Raw genomic sequence first — 24,706 nt, forward strand, 5'->3', positions numbered from 1 at the left:
AGGATTATATTCTACCAAAAGCAAAAGCAGTTTTGCATCTAGACATATATCACTTCTATTATACCAGTTGCTAGACTGAAGACTTTTTTTTTTTCTCCTTCACTGTGAGGCTGTAAAACCGATGTGAGAATTTTACACTGGTGACCAGAACAGTTGGAAAGAAGGAATCAGGAAAGATGAGAGTCTTCTCTCCTCTTTTCTAAGCCTGAATGAAACGCTGCAGATTGCAGATGAGGTTACTTTTTGTCTCGGATTAGGTAGGTTGAATGTGTTAAGCTTTTTGTCTGCCCCACAACAGACAGTACAACCAATGCGACTTATAAAAAGGCAGATCAGCAGTTGTGTCAATTAAAAAATTAAAGTAAGTATTTCAAGAAGTCTGCTTCAATTTTTGGAGATGACGTGTCATCAGTCGTGATTCCCTGCCTCATGAAAACTCTTGTCTCGCCTCTCGAAGAAGGAACATTCAGTAATCCTGATTTACAAGACAACTGGTCTGTCTAGCTGGCATCAAGCTACTGCTCCAAGGAGGACAGCGAGCTGGGTGTCAGAATCAGCTCTGAGATGTGGTGGAGAGCAGCAGGTGTGTCATCTGCTACCCAAAATCCAAACTCCACAGAATTGCCTGGTTCTGGTTTACTTCATTTTAAAACTGCAGTGATGAAAGGCCAATTGATGTTACTCTGAATATGGGGGCGGGAGGCAGGGAGGGAGCCAAAAAAAACCCCAACAAAAACCAGAGCCAAACAGGTTAAAAAAGGCAAAACAAAACCCAAACACTTGGTGTTGCTACTATTTGATGTTGTTGCCAGACAGAAATACTATTGGAAACTGTTTACTGGTGAACATGATTTGACAAGACAAATACTTCACTTCTGATTCCAAATTTACATTGTTGGGATGACTCAGGAGGAATTTGGACACCACCAGACAGGGGAAATGGTTGTGTTTACCCAGATGCATGAACTGCGGAAAGGAAGTCATATAACTCAACTAGCCAAACATTTGAGCAGTGTACACACTTCAGATAGCCTGTGTGTAAATGTGTTTGTGTATCATAGACTGTCTTCTGTGCTTTCCCCAGGTTTTTATCTGCCCTTGCAAAAGGAGAGCTATAGTTACAGCTCTGTTGCCTGAAGAACCCTCTAGGCACATGTGTAAAATGACCTTGTTCGTGTAGTTGGGCAGTCTCTGAAGAGATAATTCAATAGGAAAACGCCCCACTGTGTTCAGCTCCTGATTTGCAGAATTATTATATTTGGCTCTAAGTGCTGTTTGATTTGATTTGTTTTGTTTTTGCTAAGCTTTTTCATATATTGAGTAGCTCTATGGGAAGAGAATCTTCATTTACTGTAGCTTTGCTAGAGCCAACAAAGGATGAACATAGTAAACCTGTACGACAAGACAGCTCAGATAATAAGATCTTAAAGTTAGTGGCCTGTTCTTCATTGTTGCTTCTTTTTTTAATCTTATGAGGTTGGATTACAGATTGTGATTTCACATCTCTCTGCAAAAACTTCCCAGATAGTCTGCTGTCTTCTCACACTGAGAAAAATGGCGATAGCTGAGGTAAGAATACAGCTTTTGCTTTCAAACCTCTCCATCTTGGCTGTGCCTTTTCCTGAATGTGACAGTTTGTATCTTTCTCACCTCTGGAAATTGCCCTGGTGTGTTGTCAACCCTTTGTGTTGGAAGCGTGGTTAACTCTTGTGTGCCACTTGTGAAATGGAAATGTAAGATTAAAAAAATGAAGCTTTTCATTGTGGTATTGTATGCCTAAATAACTGAGACAGGAGTAGTTTAAAATTGGGAATTGATAATAAAACCAAGGGAAAACTAAATTTTCAGCTTCCAAAAAGTCAGTAGCACCATTTTCCTATCAGTCACCTTCCTGGAGCATTGCTTATTCTCTAGCTTTTGTGTATTTGCTAGACATAACTGTGCTATTTGCTGTATTGCTCGATGATGACAAAAATCGAACGAATAATGTTTAAAAAATGAACTTAGGCATTGAATGAGAATTTGGGTGGCAAGTCCCAAGCACTAGTATTTTGAATGACTGATCTCCCCCCAATGGAAAAAACAAACAAAATGCTTGGCTGGAAGAGCCTGATGGTATCAGCTATTCAGCTTCATGTTTTGAGTGCGGTTGTCTATTTGTTCTATTTACCACACGTTAGGACAGTGCTAGAGGTTGTTATGTAAATGCATCCAGAGGATAAACTTCATTTAACTGAAGATACTTCCAGTAAGAATCTTGTTTTCTTGGAAGTGCCTGTCTGGCTGGCTTTTATAGTCTGGCTCTGAAATGGCTCATTGGGTAAATGAAAACAATTTTTGAGAAACACACTTGAGCTGTAGGCCATGCCTCCATAATGTGCTTCCCCTCTTTCAGACAGGATATGAGCAGAGAGTCTGATCAAAACATATTCATCTTGAAATACTTGATATTGTGGAAGACTAAACCTCACATTTCTGGAAGAGAATTAGTATCAACTAGTTAGAATTGCTGAGAGAATGGAGCATATATGTAACTCTTAACCTAAGTCTAATGGGAATCTATGGGAACAAGAGTCTCTAGACCTACTTAGTGTGGGAAACCGTTTGCTTGGTGTTTTCTTTTTATTAGCCACCTAAGAATTAATTTCAGTGTTTTTCCCAAACAGATTCTCTCAAGACTTGAGAGATGAACTCTTGTTGTGAGTTTAATGTAACTCAAGTAATTGAGGCAGCTCCTAAAGCAGTTCCGGTGGCTGCAAAACTGTATTTCTTCCTCTCATTTCCTGTTAATGTTTTAGCAGTGTCTGTTGGGGCATAACCTTCTGAATCATGCCAGGCCACTATGCTGATGTATTCAGACAGCCCTATTTGTCAAAACAGTTGTTCTTTCCAACAAATATTAAACCAAACCAAACTGATTTTTCTCAGCCTCAGCGTAGAAAGCCAAGATTTAAAGATTAGGGATTTAGAAGATGTCAGAATGGTTACATTTTGCAGTGAGAATCTATTCCCGTTTGGAAGGTAGCACCTTTTGTCATGCTGGTGTCACGATCAGGCAGGTGACAAGTCTGCTGTGCCTGTAAAAGCATTCAAACTCTCCTCTTGTCTTCTCCCTTTCTGGTGCTGCCATAAGGAGGATGGGGACTTGGGAATGTAGAAAGCATCTAATGATCATTGGCCTCCAAAATGAGGCTCCTAATGGGGCAGCCTGTTAACTTGTTCGCCAACATAAGATAAAAAACTAGGACTTGAAGTGCTTTGAGAACTGTTTGGGTGGTACGTGTCACGTATCTTGTACAAGTCTGAAATGTATGAAATTTTTCTTTATAATAAAAAGAGCCTGGTAAACATTTAATTTTTTTTTTTTCCCTGAAATTTGTGTTTTCCAGCTTCTTTTTGCCCAACCATGTGTGCTAAGAGGTTACTTATAAGTGTTGATGAAGGCTATAGCCTTTACAGAGGGAGCCATCTGTAAAAACTGCATTAAACTTAGTTGCAAACGCAAGAGATGACAACTTTTGTACAGGGAAGCTGGGGAAAGCCCTTTTTAGTGGCAATTGAAAGAATCATGGGGTAGAGAGAGGACAAAACCAAAACTGATAGAGAGTGGGAAAGAAGCAGAGGCAAGGCAAAGGAAGGCATCAAAGAGTCTGGAAATGAAAGCAGAACACTTCCAACTTTGTCCAACAGTTTACAAATTGCAGCCCAAAATAACTTTCTCATATGTGAAAGCACAGACATTTAAAATAGACTGTTCTTTGATAAAATACCTTTATAGAAGTGATAGTTTGATAATGAACCAATATATGAGAATCAAAGTGGCTGATTTCCTTGAATTATTTTTCACTGGTAGAGAGCAAATGAAATTGTGTGTTTTGTGGGTGTTGCAAAGTGGTGGGTGGTTTTATTTTTTCTTGTTGTGTTTTTTTTTCTTTTTTTGTTATTTTGGGGGTTTTGGGGGGGGATGGGGGGTTTTTTGGGTTTTTTTTTGTTTTTTGTTTTTTTTTTTTTTTTTTTTTTTTTTTTTTTTTTTTTTTTTTTACATCTCTGTGTGAGTTGCAGAATGAAAATGTTGGAGAGAAAGGAATCAACTGTAATTTGCCTGCAGGTTGTAGTCTTATTGGTGGTATCTGTGAAGCAGCAGGGTATGGGCTGTTTTGGCTGAGATGCCAAGGTTAGCATCCTTGCAGCACATGTGATTTCCAGGGTGGTCTCCTGCTATCAAATGGCACAGCAAATAATTTCACAATGTTGTTTCTCCTCAAATGTTATTTCAGAGTAGAAATATTTAACATCTGCCTTTTTCATGTAGTCTTTAAGGTCTGTCCTCTCAATAAATACTGAGAGTGAAACTTGCAAATTTTGGGAAACGAGCACCAGTATTGGGTTTAGTGGCAAATCTTTATCTTAAGCCTCCCCTACTGTATCTCCAAATGCCGATTAGAGAGGAAGTCATTACTTGCTAGCACTTATTTATTTCCTTAATATAAATCACACATGTTTTCAATCTTTGCTGTTGCTTAATATAGACTTTCTGGCTGGGAAGACAAAAGGAAAATAGATCAGATGTGTGAAATGTTTGCTGATACAGAAAACATTTTCCCAGGGATAGACAAAGCTGCCTCTGTTTGACTACTTGTTCTTCCTGCCAGGCTCCTACATTAATGAGCTTTGAACACATCCAACACAGGCACAATGCTTTACCTTCAAGTCGGTGTAAATCTTCACTTGTGGTGATAGCCTTGGTGCACCTTTAAGAGACACTTGAGTGAGTTTGCTCCTGCAGTGCACTGTGTGCCTTCTCACTGCTCCATTTCAGTCCTCCTGACCAATTAGAGCCCAACAAGTGCAGTGGAGAGGGGAAAAATCTGAGATTTATTGTGGAGTCTGAGTTTCTGTTTTCTCAAAACAGGAGTTTTCTTTTTAATGGTATTCAGCAAGTTCCCTTTCTCACAGGAACTGTGCCAGAAGATGGCATTGCTGTTTGCAGAGCACTCATCTCCATTGCAACAAGTCATTAGAGGAGTGGAAAAATTGCAGCTTCAAGGTCCATTAGACTGAGTCAGGACGACAGGAAATGAATTTGCCTTCATATCACATGTCAAGGATGGTTCCATTAAAATATATAATGTGCTGAGGAGGGGTTGGGTTTTGGTTTTTTTTTTCAGTTGTTGCTGTTTAACAAAAAGCTTGTGTTTAGAAGTACACATTAATCTGCAGGCTGAAGGGGTGTATCTCAATGCTGAGAACTTTTTTTTTTTTAACTGGAAATAGAAGACACTATAAAATCCTCCCCCTGGTGTAAACAGACACCACCTCCTGCCAGCATCTCACTCTTTGGCTTCAGGATCTGCTCATTTTCCTCAACACTTTTTCCTAGCCATCGCTTAAGTGCAGAGGAAAAGGTATTCTCAATAAATTCTGGCAGTTTGATTTTGCTACGGTTTATGTGCAAGGGCAAGTAGCACTTGGCATGCTCCACAGGCTTCTGCAGTGAGTTTAATCCCAAAAGACAGTGAGCAGCCCTTTGGGGTAGGTGAAAACCTGAGGACAAGTTGAACTCAATTAGCAGAAAAGTGATTTTTCCATCTTTTTACTTTACAGGAAATTCTGTTATCCCAGAAAGAGTGCACTGTAGCTCTCATTTCCATAGTCTATAAGGTGACTCGATGTGATAAGATTATAGCTTTTCTTGGTAAAAAAATTAGAATCTGAGTATTGTCGAGTATTGTAGACTAGATGGAGTCTGTGTGGGTTTGTGTGTTTGTATGTAAGGATTACAGTGTGGTCATCTCCAGGCATGTTAATGGAAGCTATCTGCTGTGGTTCTGGTTCTCAGGGGAATTGTTAGGTTGGTTTGAAAGCTGCCTGTTCCTGGCTTTGGGAAGGTCTTTGGGTTGGCTCATGCTGGTGGCTGAACTGAGGAACAACCTCCTTCAATTATGTCCCCAACACTAAACAGAGATGCACAGAAATTTAATTTGGAAGACATAATGCCGGAAATTAACAAATGCCAGAGAATTTCCTTTTGCCTATGCTGTAAATGAAGTTAGACTTTCTTACCAGTGAGGCTGTGAGGGGGAGGAAAGGGAAGGTGAACAACAGTGAGGAAAAATGGAAAGAACATAGAACAATTCTTTCAAGTTACCCTTCCAAGGAAGAAGTGAGTACCTAGCATCCACATCTTGTTAATTTGGCTTCATTTTGTTTCCTGATTCTCATCCCTTCAAAACTTTTATTTATTTTATGTCATGCTTTTATTTTTTTTTGCTTTTCCCTCTGATGAAGGTGACTCTTCATTTGGGATTTGGTTTGGAGTTAGTGATGGATAGGTTAGGTAGGGAGGGACAGAGCTGGCTTCAAGAAACAGATTGTTCTGAGTGGGCCAGGATCCAAATGAGTGGGTAGATGTCATCTTGATCTTTCTATAGGTGGAGACTCCCCTGGGAAGAGTATGTGTCTGCTGCTCATATAAAACTTGTGATGGATCCCTTCAGTTGTTGCTTCATGAACTAACCCTCATGAAGAATGGAACTTTAAAACCCAAACTAACAAACTTGCTTCTGAAATACCACCATACCCAAGGCTCTGATGTACAGTCATTCAAAGCTGGTACTTGGACATGGGCAAGTGCTTCTGGCGGTATGTGGCTTGCTCTACCAGGAAGGTGAAAGCTGTCCCTCATTTGGTGGTTTGAGAGATAGCACAGGAAAGGCTCCTCTCAGAGATGGCCTTTATTAGCTTATTGCTGAAGGAATTATTGCTGCAGAGAAGTATTTTGCTTTGCTTTAGTAGTCTGTTATTATGCAGAAGAAAACTCTTATGGTGAAACCCTTGAAGCATTCTCTGGTAGGAGGAAACTCTTCCTTCTGCTGGTTGGTGACAGGTTGTTTTGGCCACTTCTTTTTGTTAGTTGTGTTGTAATGTAAGAAAGGCTTTAACTCCATGGGTGGAAAGAACGTTCTAAAGCTCAGTGGATGTGAGAGTTCTCCTCGAAATGCACCTTTGGGCAGTAATCTGGTGGTTTGGGAATTTTAATTTGTTACTGAGCTGAGTCACAAGTTATCAACCTCAAAAGCACATCCTCTGGCTGGAGGTCAATGGCATGTTCTGTTCTGCTCATGGCAAGGCAGGGCAGGCTGAGGAAGCCTGGACTGCTCAAATGTCAGCAAATGAAGTGTGGGAGAACAGCATAAACTAGTTAAATGCCTTGCTCTCCTCCCCACCCCAAGGGAGGAGAGTCTCGTACCAAAGCTGCTTTGACACCCAGTGGAGCCCACTAAGAATCACTGAAATATCGTTGTTTTCCCCATCCTTTTCAGACCCCCAATGTATGTGTCTATATATGCATTTACTTGTAAAAAAAACCCAAACAACTTAAATAGCTATGCTGGACCTACTCCAGCATTTCTTTTATGCTTGGGATTTGCTCCTGTTTAGTTCTGGAAGGGGTTAGATTTGAAAGGGGTGCAGCATTATGCTGAACTCTCTATGTACTCAGAGCTAAAAGCATTATTGATTCAATTTGCTATGAATGAAACAACTTAGATATATCTGGAAAATGAGTCGAAGAGGAATAAGGGAAAGACAAATGAATGTTTCATGCCATGTATTTCAATGCAGCAATTTCCTAGCTTGCTTGGTTCCTGGATCCCTTTGTATTATACTTGGTGCAGGTTTTGTGCTGCAAGATTCAAAATACTCTGCCTCAGCAGGCTGCATGGAGAATACTGCCACTTGCTTTGGTCTTGGAATGAAGTTGTAGGTCACTTCAATCATCTTATGTCAGTGATATGGCAGCATAACTCAATTTAGGGGGTAAGTACAGAAAGAGATCTCTTTATTAAAAAAATCCATCATAACTATCTTCATTTATGATTTTAATGGGAGCAGTCTTGAGAACTGTTAAATTTTTCTCAGAATCAGTTCCAGATAGCACTGGCCAGAGCTAATGTATACAGCAACATAGGATAGGTTCTTTCTATTTTTGAGTTTCTTTGAGTTTCTTGTTTTCTCTAAACCTTGCTCCAAAATTTTCTGGTTTTAATAGCACATCAAAACCTGTCTTCTGTTACTTCTTGATGTGTGGGTTAATGTTTTCTGACCAAAATTATCAAGCCTTATGTGGCTGAAACAATTAAAGCTTCAAGATCCTTGTGCTTGCACTACAAGATTTTGTATGCTTAAGACAGAGCTTTTTTTCTTAGTTAGAAAACTGCACAGCTGGGGAAAATAGCTAGTACTCTTCCCTGTTAGATCCTACTGTTGCATGAGGAAATCCTAAAATTGTAAGAGCATTCAGCTTTGTCCATTCTGTGGTGAAGTGATGATATATTAGGAGAAGAATGAGAGGTGTTAACTGTCATCTTTGAACCTCACTGCATTTTCAGAAACCCCTTTAGAAAATAAACCCTGGTGTTGCTGACCTAGAATATTTCCTTCTCTTTCCCAGTGACCACTACCTTGCTGACCTGCTCTGTTCTCCACTGCAATGATGTTCTGCCAAGTTATTTTGCACTCAAAAAGGAGGCTTGGATCTGTGCTTGTAGTATGAAGGATGGGATAGAGTAGCAAATTTATGTTAAAAATCCTCATGATTGCTCTCTGTGTGGGTGTGAGGACATGGCCCTCTGAACTGGTAGGAAACCCAGCTATTTACTTAAATGAGACCTGGTTAGGTCCTGAACTGAAGTTGATCTAAATCCTTGTGATGAAATTAGCTTCTAATTTCCCGTACTAAACTTGTTCCTTAAAGCTCTTAAAGTTCATTGGGGGAAAAAAACCCCAAAGTAGCAGGCAGCATGGCATGGAGGGTTAAAAATAAAAAAAGCTCCTTTAATGAGACATTGATACCAGCGTTGTTTGCTGTCTGCCAGCCCTATCCCATGACATGCCTTTCCTTCTAGTTCTCCCAGCCTTTCCTTTCCCAGAGTTTTGCCTTTGGATGCTACTCAAAGTACTGGCTTAGATGTACTTTCTTATTCTGTGACTACGGCTCTATTAAAATGCTGATGCTTGAGGTGCAAAGTTAGGGTAAGTCTAAGCCGGTATGTTGAGTAACATCCAAAAGCTTTGCACCTCTAGTATCCTTATTTTAGCAGAGCTGTAGCCACAGAAGTGTATTATAAAGCAGTGGTAAAGCAGACTTGGATGTGTTTTTAAACAAAAGCAGCATTGTTTGTCAGCTGCTCTCCTAGCAAAACTGCTTTCAATCAGCTGCTTTTCTCATTTCTTCCCCTCTCCCAGCGCTGGCACTGCTACTGGTGCTAGCAGCTCTGTAATACACATCTCTAGTGATGTTTTGGAGGTCAAGGTTGGGGTTAGGTGGTGGCGTGAGGTGGCTTTGACATCCTGGGAGAGGGAGGGAAGGAGGGAGGAGAAAAGGGAGGGCTTCTCTTAGCGCTGGCTGGCGGCAGCACGGTGTGAAGGGAGGCGTTCCAAAACGCTTTGCCGAGAGAGGGGATACACTACGGCGTAAGTTACCCGGGGTCCCTTCCCCTTGTAGCGCTTGTGAGGGTGTTCTTTTTGTTGGTGTAGCTCGGGTGGGGGTTTGGCTTTATTTCTTCCCATTGGGATTTGTTGATGGTGACCCCAGAACTTATACTGTGTAAGAAATGGTTGAGATAAACAGCAGGGAGGGAGAATAGGAACTTTTTTTTCCCCCAGTAGAATCAGGCAGTCTGCCTTCTGGCAGAGCAATAGGTCAGGGAGATGGGGGTATTGGGTAGTAAACCGCTGTTAGAATAGCTAGATGTGGAGATACCTTTTTCTGTGACGCCCTGGCACGGTGTAGGTTTGGTGGATGCAGGTACTCTTGCTGCATCTTCAGAAGATCTGTATGGAAGGGGGGCTCGTCTCAGTGATGCTGAACTCTGCATTTCTACAGGGCTTGGCTGAGAGTGATCATCATGCTGGCTGGGGAAATGCAGAGTGGGACTTATCAGTAATTCCTGTAGCCTCAGTGAAGAGCCATCCGAAAGAATTTTCCCTGCAGTATGATGGGAGGGGGATGCTGGAGGAGATCGTCGGGGTGTCTGATTCCTCTGTTTAAACTAACAAGGGAAGCAAAATGTCCTCAGTTCCTGAGGTTTTCTTTTTCCTTTCTTTCTCACCGAGGAGCCTGAATAGTAGACAAGCATGTTAAGTCCCGTGCTTCCTATTTTCCATCGGAATTTAAATAAGCAATGCTAGTTAGCTGATTTACAGGCTTAGGGCTTCGTTGGCAGCAGCGTACGGATTCTGACAGTGCAGAACCCAGGGCTGGAGCACTGAATAAGGCCCCTGGGTGTGTCGGCATTTGAAATACAGATGGGTTTAGCTTTTGCTTTTACTTCTAGTTTCCTATTTTTTTTTGTACGGGGGGAGGGGGCGGAGAGGTGGGAGAAAAGAAATTGCCAGGAATGTAAATCCATCTTTCCTAATTTAGTCTGTTATTTTACTCTCTTTTTCTTTGTGGTAGAGCATTGAAGAGGGAAAACACATTCAGAGAACATGCTTAAACTGTCATGAGTGAATTTACGTGGTGGGGTTGTGTCCGTGAAATGCTTCTATAGCCATTTGCTTCTCTCATTTTTCTGCAAAATGGCCTTGATCTTTGTGGAGGTGTTACTGGAAGCAAAGTGACATGTAGGAAGATGTGTTCATGAGCTCATGCTGCGTTCTTTATTAAGAAACCTCCCCTATTTCTGATGGCAGGAGGCAGAAGAATATATTAGTATAGAAAAGCAAGAAAACACATTAAAATAAGCTCTTTTGCCATTCTGTGTTCTATGCTACTTTGGTTTTGCATTGTGTATCATTTGTATTTCCACAGCAACGTGCTTTCAAAAAGGCAGAGCCATGCAAGGGCTGGCACCCGATGGTTTACAGGGTTAAGCCAGTACTAGTCAGGTCAGCCCTGGTATTCTAGGGCTTGATCTGGAAGCTGCAACGATCGATAAAAAGCACTCCACTGAGCTGGACAGATTTTTGGATCGGCTCCCTTGCTGCCCATCTGGGTAATTAGTGACTCTGGATTCCAGCTGGGTGTCTTGGTAACGATTCCTGAACTTGTTTCTAAGCATTTAAAAATAATAATAAAAAAAAAAATCTTACCTTTCTCTTCCCCCTCCTCCCTCCGAAACCCAGTGAAAGCAAAGCGTGATTTTTATTACAAATCTTGCTTATGGCTTTGCCAGATGACTTCATTGGCTTGCAGCAATCTGCTTACCCTAGTGAGCTGTGGGTAATTCAGTGGTCCAGATAAAATCCTTGACTTGTCTTTTCAGTTGGTGTGTTAAGTTACACAGATATGGTCAATAAATTATCACTTCCAATGCTGCTTGGGTGTTCTGGGTACCACTAGACCCCTCCCAGGCCTGCTATCTTTGTAACCCTAAAGAAACAAGAAAAGCCTCTTGTTGCTGAATGCTGTGCCCTCCCATCCAGTGATTTACTCTGGTACCTATATGGCTGTGTGGGTTTAAACAGACCAAAAAGCAGAATCTTCAGTGATCTTCCTGCTTTGCTCTCTGGCAGCTTAAATCAAGGATGGCTTTGCTGTAATCCGTAGTCATATAGATGCAAGACTGGAGTCACCTTAATCCGTTTCAGAAGCAGCGCAAGTGGACCCAGATTCTGACACTTTCTGAATCACCTTTTCATGAAGGTTTTGAATGTAAATCATGACAGGTTCATGACTGGAAAAGAAAAAGGAGACTGTGGGACCATAATGTTTTGGGGGAATAAATAGCAGCTAAAGTTGACTAAATTTTGTATTAGTGGGTAGCTCTAGTCTCATGCTGTAAATTGTTCTGAAAGCTCTGTATTGGGTCTCTAATTGGTATCACTTAGGCATAGAGCATAAGCAGATACCTCATATAGTAAACAAAGCAGCAGATTTAAGTTAATGCTAATGTGTTTGCAGGCTGAGCCAAAAGCTTTTCAGGGTTATTAGATGGGCTGTTTGCCCAGCATGTTATATCTAAGTGTCTGAAGGAGACAAAAGTTACGGATTGAACCATTGTACAAATCAGCTCATCTGAAAGTCAGATTCTGCTTTTTGTTGACATCAGTAATTTAGTCATATTAAGTACTGCTGAGGATGGATGGCAGCAGGGCCGGAATATTGGGATGGGATTTCTGAGGTCCCAGGTGCCATTCCCTGCATCACCCACAGATTTCCTGTGTGACCTGGGGCAAGTCATTAAATGTTTTGGTAAACCAGGGTTGGTGATACTTCCTTCTTTTTCACAAAAATTAATGTTACAGCCATTTATGAGGGGACCATAGAAATACAATATCAAACAAGATATTTGAAGGGTGTGTTCCCCAGACATAACTAGATTAATAGATGCTTTGTAAACCCGTCCTACAAATGTATTTCATGCTATAATATGCTTGCATGTAAGTGTGCACAGCTAGAGGGGCTAAGTTGTAATTTTGGCAATAAATTCTGAATATTGATTTGGGGCAACTGTGAGAAGAGGCTGTGCTCATCATCAGTCATGATCTAGTATTTGGAGAGCGTTCCATTTGTTAACTGTGACACTGAGTTTTGTTGTGCCTTAACACTGACAAGCTAATGCAGGCTCTGACAAGGACTTAAATATGTAATTCCTGTGTGTTGAGGATAATGGTATGCAAACGTCTCCTCCTGTGGCTGCTGCTGTTGCTATCTGAAGTTATTTAGGCATTTAAGTCTTGGAAGCTGTAACTCCTGAAAGTTGTTCAGTCCCATTCATTGGGCGTGCTTGACCAAGTGCAATGAGTTTGGTTATCTAGAACTCTATAAACTCTGATGTTCAAAGTAATATATATTTTATATATATCTTTATATAATTACATGTATATATAATTAATAGTTGCATTTTAAGCTTCATAACCTCAGCCTTTCCTTAGAAGAATAAATTGACAGGACTGTATAGATCTGTGGGATATCTGTCTGCTTGGAAGCAAAATATGTGTTTTTCCATAGAACAGCTTGGTCAAGGCTGGTGAATTACACAGAACAGAAAATTCTTAAACTCTGTGTAGCAACTTTTACTTAAAAGTTAGGCCTCCTAAATGGGTCATGGTGCACAGCAATTACTCGTAGACTTGAAGATAGTTTTTCTTATTATCTTGTATCTAACATCTTATTATAAACGGCGTTAGTTTCATGATCATACAAACTACATACCAGTCATGTAAATGTGATTCTGTTGCCTTTTTTTATATCCACTGCTTTTCAGCATGTATTCCCACTCTTGTCCCCAAGCTCAGCAATGTTGGCTGTGTGGCTTCTGCAGAGGGAAACCTTACATGGAGCTTCAATGTATGCTGGGTGTTTTGAGCTGGAGGTGGGATGAACGTGGGACTGTCCACCCCATGAGTGTCGTGCTTTTGAAGTACGATTCCAGCCCAGGGAGTGCCAAGCTGTCATGGCCTCCCTTCGCAGAGCTGACTCCTTGGTATCTTCCCCTCCTGATGGGCATAAACTGTGTCTCTGGCTCCTTCCAGCTGAGTCTATCATAGTCACCTGGAATGAGTTCATTTTTAGATGTTCTCTTTGAAAGAATATCAATGACTTGTATATTTGGAGCTCACTGTTTTTAGTTGGCTAGCTGTGCCATGCTAGCTTCTCAGCACAACGCCTGTTCCACTTCCAGAGACAACCTTTTGCCTTTCCACCCCCCAAAATCTCCTCTCCATCTCACCTTGAACCTTTGCAAATCTCCTCTCCATCTCACCTTGAACCTTTGCAGTGAAACTAGAAACTGAGGCTGGCCCCTTGGCTGCCTTCCTGTGCGACTTCACTGACCTTCGTCTGAGCCCACAGGTTAAGTTTCAGAGACATTGGTATCATTAGTTTTGTTTTTAGCTTGCAGAAGTCTTGTCTTATTAAACTAGTGGCCTGAAAATGCTTTTCCTGTTATTTCTAAAAGTTTATTTCAGCTTATTTTGGAACGTCGTCATCCTCTCCCACTCTTCTCCCCTCCCTTCCCCCCCCCGAGAAAAGCTTTCACTTTACATTTTTTTCCCAACTCTGCAATGTGGTTTGGAGAAAAGAAGCAAATAAGTGTCAAATATGTATTTTTATATATATATATATGGACACACATATATATGTAAAATAGAAAATTGGACTCATCATCTCTTAGGTCACTCTGAAAATTCATTTTGGAAGGGAGAGAATTTCTTAAAACAAGCAACATATATATGTGTGGCACTTAATTTTGAACATTTTCTACAAACCTTAGTTACCCACATGCTTTTTGAATCTAAAGCCATTTTGATGTGTTAAGAAAAGTGTAACATGATGATCCATGAACTTTATTTTGACCTATGGTACTCTAACACATGCTGTTAAAAATAGTTGAGCTCTATTATGAGTTTTATTTTGTAGCTCAGCACAGGCTTGAGGTTATGGAAGTCCAAGTTCTGAAGCTTTATTGATGGCAGTATATTGTTTTACTTGAGTAAGAAACATCTTCAGTAGGTATCTTCCTATCTGCTATTTGAAGTTCTGGAAAGAGAACCTAATGCTGTTTGTTCTTGGTTTTTTCTGGGAAAAGGCGTAGGGCAGTGGTGAGATTTTAACACATGCAGATTACTTAAAATAAATCAGTTTGGGTTTACAATTTTAATCTACCTAGAGGGAAGCTACAAGATGAGCTGCAAAGGAATTTCGCATTTTGTGCATTATATGGCAAATGCAGGTCTCGGGATGTTTTTGATATTGAATAGGAGACACCTCTTTGTAAGAGCTCCGATTTCTGTTTATTTCTTGAACAGAAAGTTGGTGACTACTAGGAATAAGTATCAATTTTTAAATAGATGGATTGGGTAAAGAGTTGGTTTGTAAGCAGAGAAAGCCATGTTACTGTTTGAGCTGAAGTAAGCATGGCATTATGGGCTCTTCTCATTTCTTGGCCTTTTCAACATAGGCAGTGACTTAAAATCTTAATTGCCTGCAGTTAGAGAGCTCTGCTTTATACGCCTGTGCTCTGACCTGCAGAGCAGCTGGGCTGATGCCATGCCACAGTGTGCTCTGTGGTTCTGATGATCGGAAAGACACAAAGGTACAGCTGGTCCAACAGCAGCTGCTGCCTCTTGTGTATCAGTGTTGAAATTCTCCTCACTGCATGAAACGCAGCCGCCACTGGATGTTCTACGTGCCAGCATAGGTTGCGTGCCTGGAAAGGAGGATGTCACTTAGGATGCCTTCCAGGGTTCTCCTCAGCTTTTATAGACATGCTGCTTTGATTCAGAGGGACAGCAGAAATCTTTATAAATACAATTAAATCCATTAATCAAAGTGCTTCTTGCCTTGAGACTTGCTTCAGTAAATCATCTTCAGTGGCTGCCTCCCTTGCTCTTGCATTGAGTGCTTGCCGCTCCCAGGTGCTTGCACGCTGGTTGGCTTCCTGCAGTTGGCACATTTTGTTCTTTGCTATACGTTGCTTAAGAAGATAAAGCATTTCGCCTTTGTCCATCTTCTGTAAAATGGATTTTGAATGATTGATTGAAAGGGAATAGGTAGAGTGCATACACTGATGAAACAAAATTATCATGTACTATGAAACAAATTATTGGTTTAATTTTGAAAAGAGGCCTTTTTTTTTTTTTCCTTTTTCTGGGAATAAGCAGTATTCAGATGTGAGTGTTCCATTATACTATCAGGTAATGGTGTACAAGCACTTAAAAAGGTTTCCACTTCTAGTCTTTGAAGTGACTCACTAATAATGTACAGCTGTGGCTACTGGAATTCCTGTGGCATGATGTGTGCAGGAGATGGCTCAGTTTGTCCAAGGGATATGAAAATATCCTGTCTCTTCTACTGTGATTTCTACACAGCTCTGTGCCTTGAGGGACTATACCGAGTGATCGTCTTCTAAATTATCCCCGAGTCTCCCAGCTGCCAGCCCGGCGTGCAGTGAGTACCAGGGCTGAGGGGTCCCAGCAGTGAAGGAGTGCAATGCAGGAATGGCTTTCAAGATCTTCCTCTCATCCCTTGCCTCTTTTTGTCATTCCAAGAGAACAGTGGTTGAATAGCAAATAAAAACGTTTTTTAATATGTTTAATCTGCTGTTTGTGGGATGGTTTTTCCTGTTTGCTCGGGTTTTAGTGCCCAAAGCGTGTGACCTTTACTGGTGCCCAGGTTAAGTCCTAGATTCACTTAGACCTGTCACAGGAAAGAAGGAACGTCAAGTGCAGCACACACACATAGGAGTGTTGGTTTGAGCTGGATTTTAGCTTTTAAGGATCTGATTCTTGAGACTTTCCACATCTGATTCTTTATCACCTGGTTTTAGACAATTATTCTGTTATTAATGGTATTAATTGCCAGTTTCTAAGAGTTGTGTAAAACTTTTGGTTCTCTGAAAAGATCTCAGCCTTGTCCAAGTGTTACCTTGTGAATTCTTGTGAATGGGGGTAAAACCCATCAAAATATTTGTTATGTTGGGACTTTTCCCCACTTCATGTGTATGAATTTACAGTGCTAGGTGCATCTTATACTTGCTTAATTGCTAGTAATTTTTAACCTGTATCTGATGCTTGAAGGACTGTAGATCAAATGACTGCAATCATGTTACTGAAACCACTTGAATAAAACCTGTTGCATCGCCAATTAACACAAGCTATTATTTTGGCTGTAAAAAAAGAGGCTAAAACAGTGAAGAGATGATGTACACTTGAGGCCCTTCTGTCTGAAGGAAGAGGAAGATGTGTGGAATTGTTGTATGAGTTTCCAGGGCATTAAATCAGTGGCTGCAACACCTATCTTCTGTAATGGTGCTCAGAACATGTTAAACTAAATGCATTTTCTTGAAAATCTGCTGTTTTCAGTAGCTGTCTGGATTCAAAAGGAAGATTACAAAGGCCAGGATGATCTGGTCTTGATGAAAGGCAAGGAAAAATATCTAAGCCATGGTTCTCCTGACCTCCATTTATTTTATGGAAGCAAAACTTGATTAAGTCTGTGCGTAGTTGCTGTCTCAAGGGTTTAGTATCTGCTCGGTTCTCTGCTTGTCATACTTGTCCTGTGGCTCAGAACACCTTGTCTTGGTGTCCTATACCTGAGTCTTCATTGCTGCAGCCTAAGCAGGAGGAAGAATGGCTGCAAATGTTCAGGCTACGTAATGCATACCCATCAAAGACTTATTTTTTCAATTATGTGGTGAGTAGCCTCTGGCAGAATATGGGTAGTTTCACTGTTTTTTCCAGTTGGCTAAAGCTGGGGTTTCATTTTGTTTTTAGAGGGCTTTTTCACCGCAGGAGGGGAAAAGTACATTTTGACAATTTGATTCTAAGATCCTATGGGGAAAAAAGATGACGTAGAAACATGTTAAAGCTAACTTCAGAATTATATACTTGTAAGCTGGCTAGATCATAAGTGACTTGCATTCTTTTGCTACTTGTATGATGGTAAGCAGAGAGAGGGAATGGATAACAAACCTGTTCTGTGATAACTCAGTACTAAGTAAATACAAGATAAAGTAAATCCAAGTTTGGAAACCTTGAAGTTATGAGCACTAACCTAAGCTTGATGGCAAAGGCATGTGCTTGGGAGTATATTTGCTGTTATCCCTTAAAGAGTTAAACTACTTAGTCTCCTCTTATTTCTCAATACTAAGAAATGTATTTATATATGTGTGTGTATATACGCATGTATTTATATAGAAAAATATTTTGTGTGTGTATATATATTTGGAGCTGCAAGATGCTAAGGTAATGCTTTTTTTTTCTTCTCACCCTTTTTTCCTTATTTACTGTTTGTAAAGTCTGCCAACAAACTTTATGTACAACATAGTTCATACTTTTTATTGCTGTACAGGGAATATTATCAAATGAATCTGGAATTGCCTTTCTCTTACACCACCAGAAGTGTTCATGTCTACTACTCTCGTATGACCTACTTTTTGGGAATCACTGCAGTATTGTATGCACCCTGTACAATCTGTGAGATGTATCCAAATATAACTTGTATTGTGTAGAACGTTACTGAATATTTATAAGAAATTCGCTTGCATTAAAAAATAACGTTACTGTGGCAACTTCCCATTTTGAGGAAATGAAGGTGAGAGATGATGAGTGTAATATGGAGTGATGTAACGGTATCAGTCCGTCTTCCGAGATGGTGTTATGGTCTGAGTGATTCATGTAAATCAGTGCACTATCTTCTTTGTCACCTCGGCTTATCTTCTTATTACTGCCACCTACCTACTCTGCAGGAGCGTTTGATGTGGATGTCAGGATGGCTTCTAAACATAGTGAAGTGAAGCTTATCTCAACTGGTTTATGACTAGAAGGGACTTTATATTTAAATGTATGGAAGGCTTTATTTCATTCAATATTCTTTGATGTATGAGAAGGATATGCAGAATTTTGAGGTTTTTGTGAAATAATCTGACCTTTGCAGTGTAAATTAATATATAGATATGCTCCAAACTATTTGGAATATAACTGTTCAAGATATATCATGAGATTGTGGTCACTTGGGCAGAGAATACTCAAATGAAACCTCAAGGAACTTGGAAAATATCACAGTTCCAGTCTTTGGGGAAAGAGCAAAGACCTATTGGAAAATGATTTTTAAATTGTTTATGCTGAAAATGAAGATTACTTCTGTAAAAACTGAATTTCATGTTCAGATTAAATTGCTATCTGGAGCTGGTTGTTCCATGGACTTGATGTCTAACACAAGCAGTGCCAAATAGAAGGGAAGTGAAATAGTAAAAGGTTTTTTGCTTTCTTTTACTTTATTTGATATTAGTTAACAAAACAAAAAATGGCAAAACACTGCAACACAGTATTGGACCTTGTGTGTGATCAACAGCATTTGCTTTTGCTGATTGAATTACTGGCAAATACTGTAATTCCTTAGGATTTCATAGAATTTGTTTATCTGTATCTTGGTATTTGAGATCCACATCAATGTAGTTCTAACCGACATGTTGGTGATGACCACTGTGGCACAGCATATTCATATTCAAGCGCGCAGGTTTTAACCATGAAAGCATGGTCATTTTTGGAGAAGTTCCTTGTTTTCCATGTTTATTCCTGCCCCCCCCCCCCCTCCTTGCACTTGGGTGCTTGTTATTTGCCTTTTTGATCCATTTTATGCTGAGAAAATATGAGAATATCCTTAAATATAGGAGAATCTTTAGCCTTTTTTGAGAGCAAAGAAGATGCAAGCCATCTGTATTCTGCATTAGTTAAAATATTTCGGCTACCGTTTACATAGTTTTCACTGAAGCAAGGAAATAACCAAGAGATTCCAGACTCCAGGGTTTTCTAAAACTTGATACAAAGCTTTTGTCACTGTTCTACAAAGCCCTAACAGGGGTAAGGTGGTTTGACATTTGTATTTCTGAGCCGGCCATGCTTAAATCATCAAACTGTTCCATTCCACAGTCTCTGTTGTGATTTACTGACTAAAAGGTAGGTGGACATGTTCTGCTTTAAACTGTGAGCCATAGGTAGGTGAAGTATCGAGAATGGAACTTAAATTGAATAAAATGAAGAAATCCTAATGGCCCTGTCCTGATTGAGAAAGACTAATAACATTAGTATGCTGACTCCTGAAGGTCTGTGAGAAGGGGCAATATTTGCAAGGCATTTTGAACATCAGTAGTTGAGTTTGTAAATGTGCAAAGCTGCTGTTAGAACTTGAACTGACTTTTTTTGGCTGTTTTAGGCTTTCTAGTTGACTGTTAGGATCTATAGCATGTAAAGTCTTCAAACATGGCTTTAAGTAGCGACAACTACAGTAACATGTCATATATTTGGGCCTTGTCAAATAACTTTAATACTTTCCAGGAGCAAGTAATCACTGGTTAAATGATAGCCTTGATGTTTCACAAACATAGACCAACATTTGATTTTTGAAATAAAAATGTGTCGGACTCTTAGTAATAGTTACTATTTTAATTTAACCTTTTTAAGTTTCTGTTCTCTGTCTCTCCATATACCTGCTGCTAACAAATATAAATACTTAGAACCATCTATGGCAATATGAAAGATTGTTTTAAATGAAATATTTGAACAGGTGGATTTTCTCAAGGTCCAGGGCTGTTTATATGTAAAGAAACAACACTGGCTGCACCAAGTGTTTTAACATCAGGGAAAAATCTTGCACCTGCCTTACCTTATTGTCTCAGCTATTTATGGACCCAACTTCTGTAAATCGTTATCACTCTGTTGCATCTCAGCAGCTTCAAAATACCTTTAGAAAAGAAAAGTCCGAGGGGAGAGGGCTAAAAAAGATCTTCCTGTCTGAACTGATCAGACCAAATGGGCAGTTAAGAAATTTGCCTTTGGTTTGCTTTATCTAGGTTGGAGATCTTCTGTTCTGCAGACAAAAGATGGTGAGAAGGAAAAGGAAACAGTAGTAAAGTGTTATAGTTTATGCAGAAGTGAGATGGTTGATTTTAAATTTTATTGTGCTCATGCTTTTATAGAGCTTCATTGCAAAAGTAAAAATACTATATGGGGAAGGTCTTTTTTCTGTGGGCAGAAAACAAAGGACAACTGTTGCTGTTTAAAAAACCAAACCAAAACTCACTTGTGCTTTGAGAAGCCTTTCACTGCACATCAGAGCTAATGTTGTTAATTTATTACTCTAAACTTACAACTCTTAAACTGGTAAAATCTTTCTTAAAATAATGAAGTATTCAAAATTGCACAAGAGATCCAGACATGCGATTTCTGTTAATTCAAATGGGAGCTGTGTGGGCTCCATAATCACTTGAGTAGCTTTGGAAAAACCTCATTTCTAATGTATTATTTCTCTGCAGTAGTCAATATTTATAGTCTGTTTTGTACAAGATAAAAAAATTCCTTTTCGTTGTACTGGGAGCATACGAGAGAGTGTAGAATTGCCATTTTGTCAAAAAGTACCTTATTCCTTATTCTTTAGAATGATCATGAAATATCTAAAAATGTCCATGAATATTTAAAGGTGATGTGACTTTTTCATGCATTTTAAAAAGTATGAAATAATTAAGTGTAGTTAATGGAGTTGTACTAATATCTCTGAAATTTGGATGAGATTTTTGATTTAATTTGGCGAAAATGCATGGTGACTTCTTAAGCGCTCAATTTATGTAACCTGAGATTAGGACAGTAATTAGACCCAGAGCTGCTAATCTCCTTCGTAGCATGGAAATTCCTTTTGAGTCCATGACTGGTTGTGCACTAACTGATGTGCATAATGTCAGGGCTCTCGTTTTGAGTCAAGACCAGTATTTGAGCAGAGCACAGGGATACCAGGGCGGTTCTGTTCTTTGGTGGAGAGGCTATGGCGCATGATCCTACCCAAACCCAAACTTTGGAAGTTTTACCAGTTGCTGGACAATAACCTGTCATCTTTTCCCAGGCTATTCTGGGGACTGGGCTGGGGAGAGAATAATCTGCTTTTGCTTAAGAGCTGGTGTTCCAATGTCTATGTGTGCCTTGACAGCATCGAGGACTAAACCTTTTTTAGTCCTCTTTAGCTTTGGAATCACAGGGAGAGTGGAATAAGGAACTTTCTGAATAAGTAAAAAGCCTGGGGGTGGCTTTTCTGCTAATATACTTACTTGCTGGTGGAAAGCTATAGGTAAGACTGCAAGTCACCTGGGCTGCCTTATATTTGGGCAATATCTTTTTGATTTTTCTCTTGGACAGCCTATGACTTCTGACCACATTTGAATTTCATTTGTGTGTCTCAATGCAGTTTGTGTGTAAGCCGTTCACATGGCTTTTGTATCCCTGTCTGTGTCACTTGCATCAAGTGGTGCTTTGAAATACGCCCCTCCTTTGCTCCTTGGTTGCCACCTTTGCTTTCAGTCTCCCTTCACATCATGTTCCTCTGAGATTCCCCAGGGACCTGCCCCAGGATTTTGGCTACCCTTCTGGAATTCTGGTGGCAAGTCTGCAAAACCTGACCTGCTTGCAAATATTTGAATTACTGACAGGACAAAAATAAAATGCATCTTGTATGCAGAGGAGAAACATGGCTGTAACAGGTATTACCTTACCACTACTACTCCTGCTTTCGTGGCTTCTCCCACCCCATGTCTCAATTCCTGTGTTGGCATGTTGTGTGGTTAGAGGGCAGCCTACTGCATTTTTTGGTATTGATGCCAATTGGCTGATGATTATAAAACATGTGGAAGAAATTCAGCTTTAGTTTTTCTCCCCAGTAGGCTGGTTGTTATTGTCTTCTAGAAAAAACCCTCACTTTCAGAAGCATGACAGTTCATTAATAATGTAAAAACTTTATACATTTTATCAAGTTAAGAAAAAAAGAGAGATTTACCAATGAGTATCGCTTTATACTGCAGCAAAAGTCTGCTGTTCAAATACCAGTTCAGCCAAGTGAGCCATGAAAACTAATATTTTTATAAAATAGTTTGTTTTCATATTCTGTATTTGTTATGTAAAAATTGACAGCACTGATTTTACTGACCAGGTTTTTTCGGTACTGTAAAATGAAGATATAGTAAATTGTGTATTCAAATACAGCATAACATTTTAACTTCTAGAACATGAGTGCAAAACAACAGAGAAACTGTTTTAAGTCTTTCTTACACTGTGTGGTGTTTGAGCATAAAGTTATTACTGCAAGCGTAAAAATCAATTAAATGGGAAATGAGACTGCAATGCCTTCAGATCGAAAACCAATGAAATGTATTATGATTATCATCATTTGCTGAATATCCTAAATAAACACAGTGGTTTGCATACTCTGCTCATGATTATAGAATGCTGCCTAACTAAAACAGTACTAAAAACAGTGATGCAGGATGAGATGCTGCTATTGACAAGAGAATGCTTATTGAACTGTGGTGCATGGTTTCATCTGCTGCAGCAGGCAATGGAAGGCAGTGGGAAGTACTCCACTGATGTTAGTGAGGAGAGGATCAGCCCCTCAGGCTGGTGCTACTGCTCTTGTAGCTTGCCTGCCATGCAGCTGAAATGAGACACGTGTGTGGCACTGTACAAGCAGCACCACAGCAAGTGTTTTCCTTGGATGTAGATAAAGCATAGCGTGGTTATGGTGTCACGCAAGAATGCAGGCATCACATCTGCACGTGTTTGAAGTTAATTTAAAAAGTAGAAGATTGTGGGTGGCTTTCTGCCTGTTCAGGGTAAATTAAAGGGCAAGGTGGTTCTGAAGCAGTTCTGACATTTCTTCTAGAATTCAATTTCTCTAGTTTGAATAAACCTATACAAGTTGCTGAGCCTGTGGCGTGTTAAACATGAGCACTGTTTTGGTGGGCCTGGGTTTAGAAGCTGGATGGTCTGCAGGTGCAGTGAGGTTCCAAACACTGAGATGCTGTATGAAATGTCTGCCAGTTAAGGCAAGTATCTACAAAAGTGAGTTAACTCCCTACAAACTTCATGCTCATCAGTTCCTGTAACTGTTGATAGTAGTCCTGGATTAAGGAATAGATTAAGTCTAGGTGGATATTGGTGCCTGTAGGCTGTCAAGTTAGAAAAAGGTTGTACATCCTATTTAATAAACACTGTCCTGCTTCGAGGCTGACCCTTGGAGGTAAGGGGTATCTCCTGAGTGGATCGCAATATCCCATACCTCTCCCTGACTTTGCAGACCTTGAGGATGTGCTGCATCTTCCCAAAGGCTGTGCATTGTACCAGGGGCTCTCTAATTAGTGGAAAGAAGCAAATGGGAAATTACTTTAGCACAGTGGGAGTGGATGTTAAAACACTTCATGCAGGGCTGAGCTCCAATTCAGTCCTGTACTGTAGGCAGCTTTCAATATAGTAATGCCAAAACCAGGGCTGTGTTGTGCCAAAGAACCAGCTATACTAGCACATGAGAAACAAAACTCAGACGCCTCTTCGGCTGACCTTTGGCAAGCAACTAATTAAACCTCAGGGAGTTTTAAACTGTAGCTTTAAAATGATCCAAGAGAGTATTGAGGCAACGTTGTCAGTGTCCACTCTCTTGCTAACTAAAAACATTTGGTTTCCTGCTCTTTCTGTGATGCAGATTTAGAACTTGGAATCGTCACATGAGATTAGATAATCTTCACCTGGAACATTCTCTAATTTGGGTGCCTTGTTTTTCAAGTTGTGTCTTGCAGTCTAATTTTGAGAAGATGTGTTTCTAGTCCTTCCCCCACCCCAGACTGTAGCAGGTCCAAACCACCATTTGACTTTCTAAATTATTTTAGTTGTGGGGCTCCTTCCTCTTGCACCAGCATCCTCTGAACAAGGTGGGACTTCATGATGAGACTCTATTAGGTTAATGTAAATCAAAGCTCCCAAGTTGGAGCTGTGGGTTTTCTCACTTGCTATTGAGGGTTTGAAATGCTGCAAGCCCCCGGCTTGATTTTTGCATATATGGGTTTGTGTTCTTCTGAACTTGAATTACTAGTGTAAATCTTCAGGAATGACTCTATCATCCAAAAGGATGCAAAGAGTATGAAATAATACCTTCGTGGCTATGCAAAACGATGAAGACTTCTTTTAGCGGGTTTCTTGGGGTTTTTTTGTTTGTTTCCTGTGCATTCTCTGACATTAACTAGAAGTAGTACATGTTTTGTTATGACTTCTAAGGACTTTTTTTTTTTTTTTTTTTATTTTCCCCGAAAAGAATATTTTGGAGGATTGTCTCTGCAATTTGGGACTCCTATCTATTCTGATTAATTTTTTGCAGCTTTATTGTTGTATATGACCAGATATCAGGCAATGCTTCTTATCCTGGAGATAGAAACGTGTAGCAGTAGAGCAC

At 40.0% G+C, this 24,706-nt stretch overlaps 1 protein-coding gene across 20 annotated transcripts in view; it reads left to right on the top strand.

Moving 5' to 3' along the window:
* Positions 1-24,706, top strand: part of ANK2 (ankyrin 2) — a 340,186-nt gene that overhangs the window by 16,768 nt on the left and 298,712 nt on the right. Inside the window, exon 1 of one of the 20 annotated variants that reach the window (XM_030479958.1) lies at positions 9,443-9,474. The exons of the other annotated variants lie outside the window; for them this stretch is intronic. The gene's annotated coding sequence lies outside the window, so the exon portion shown is untranslated. Of the gene's footprint in view, positions 1-9,442; positions 9,475-24,706 lie in introns of those variants that run through there. 20 annotated transcript variants of the gene reach the window in all.

The sequence above is a fragment of the Strigops habroptila genome, chromosome 3 (genome assembly GCF_004027225.2).
Source record: "Strigops habroptila isolate Jane chromosome 3, bStrHab1.2.pri, whole genome shotgun sequence".
Lineage (NCBI taxonomy): Eukaryota > Metazoa > Chordata > Aves > Psittaciformes > Psittacidae > Strigops > Strigops habroptila.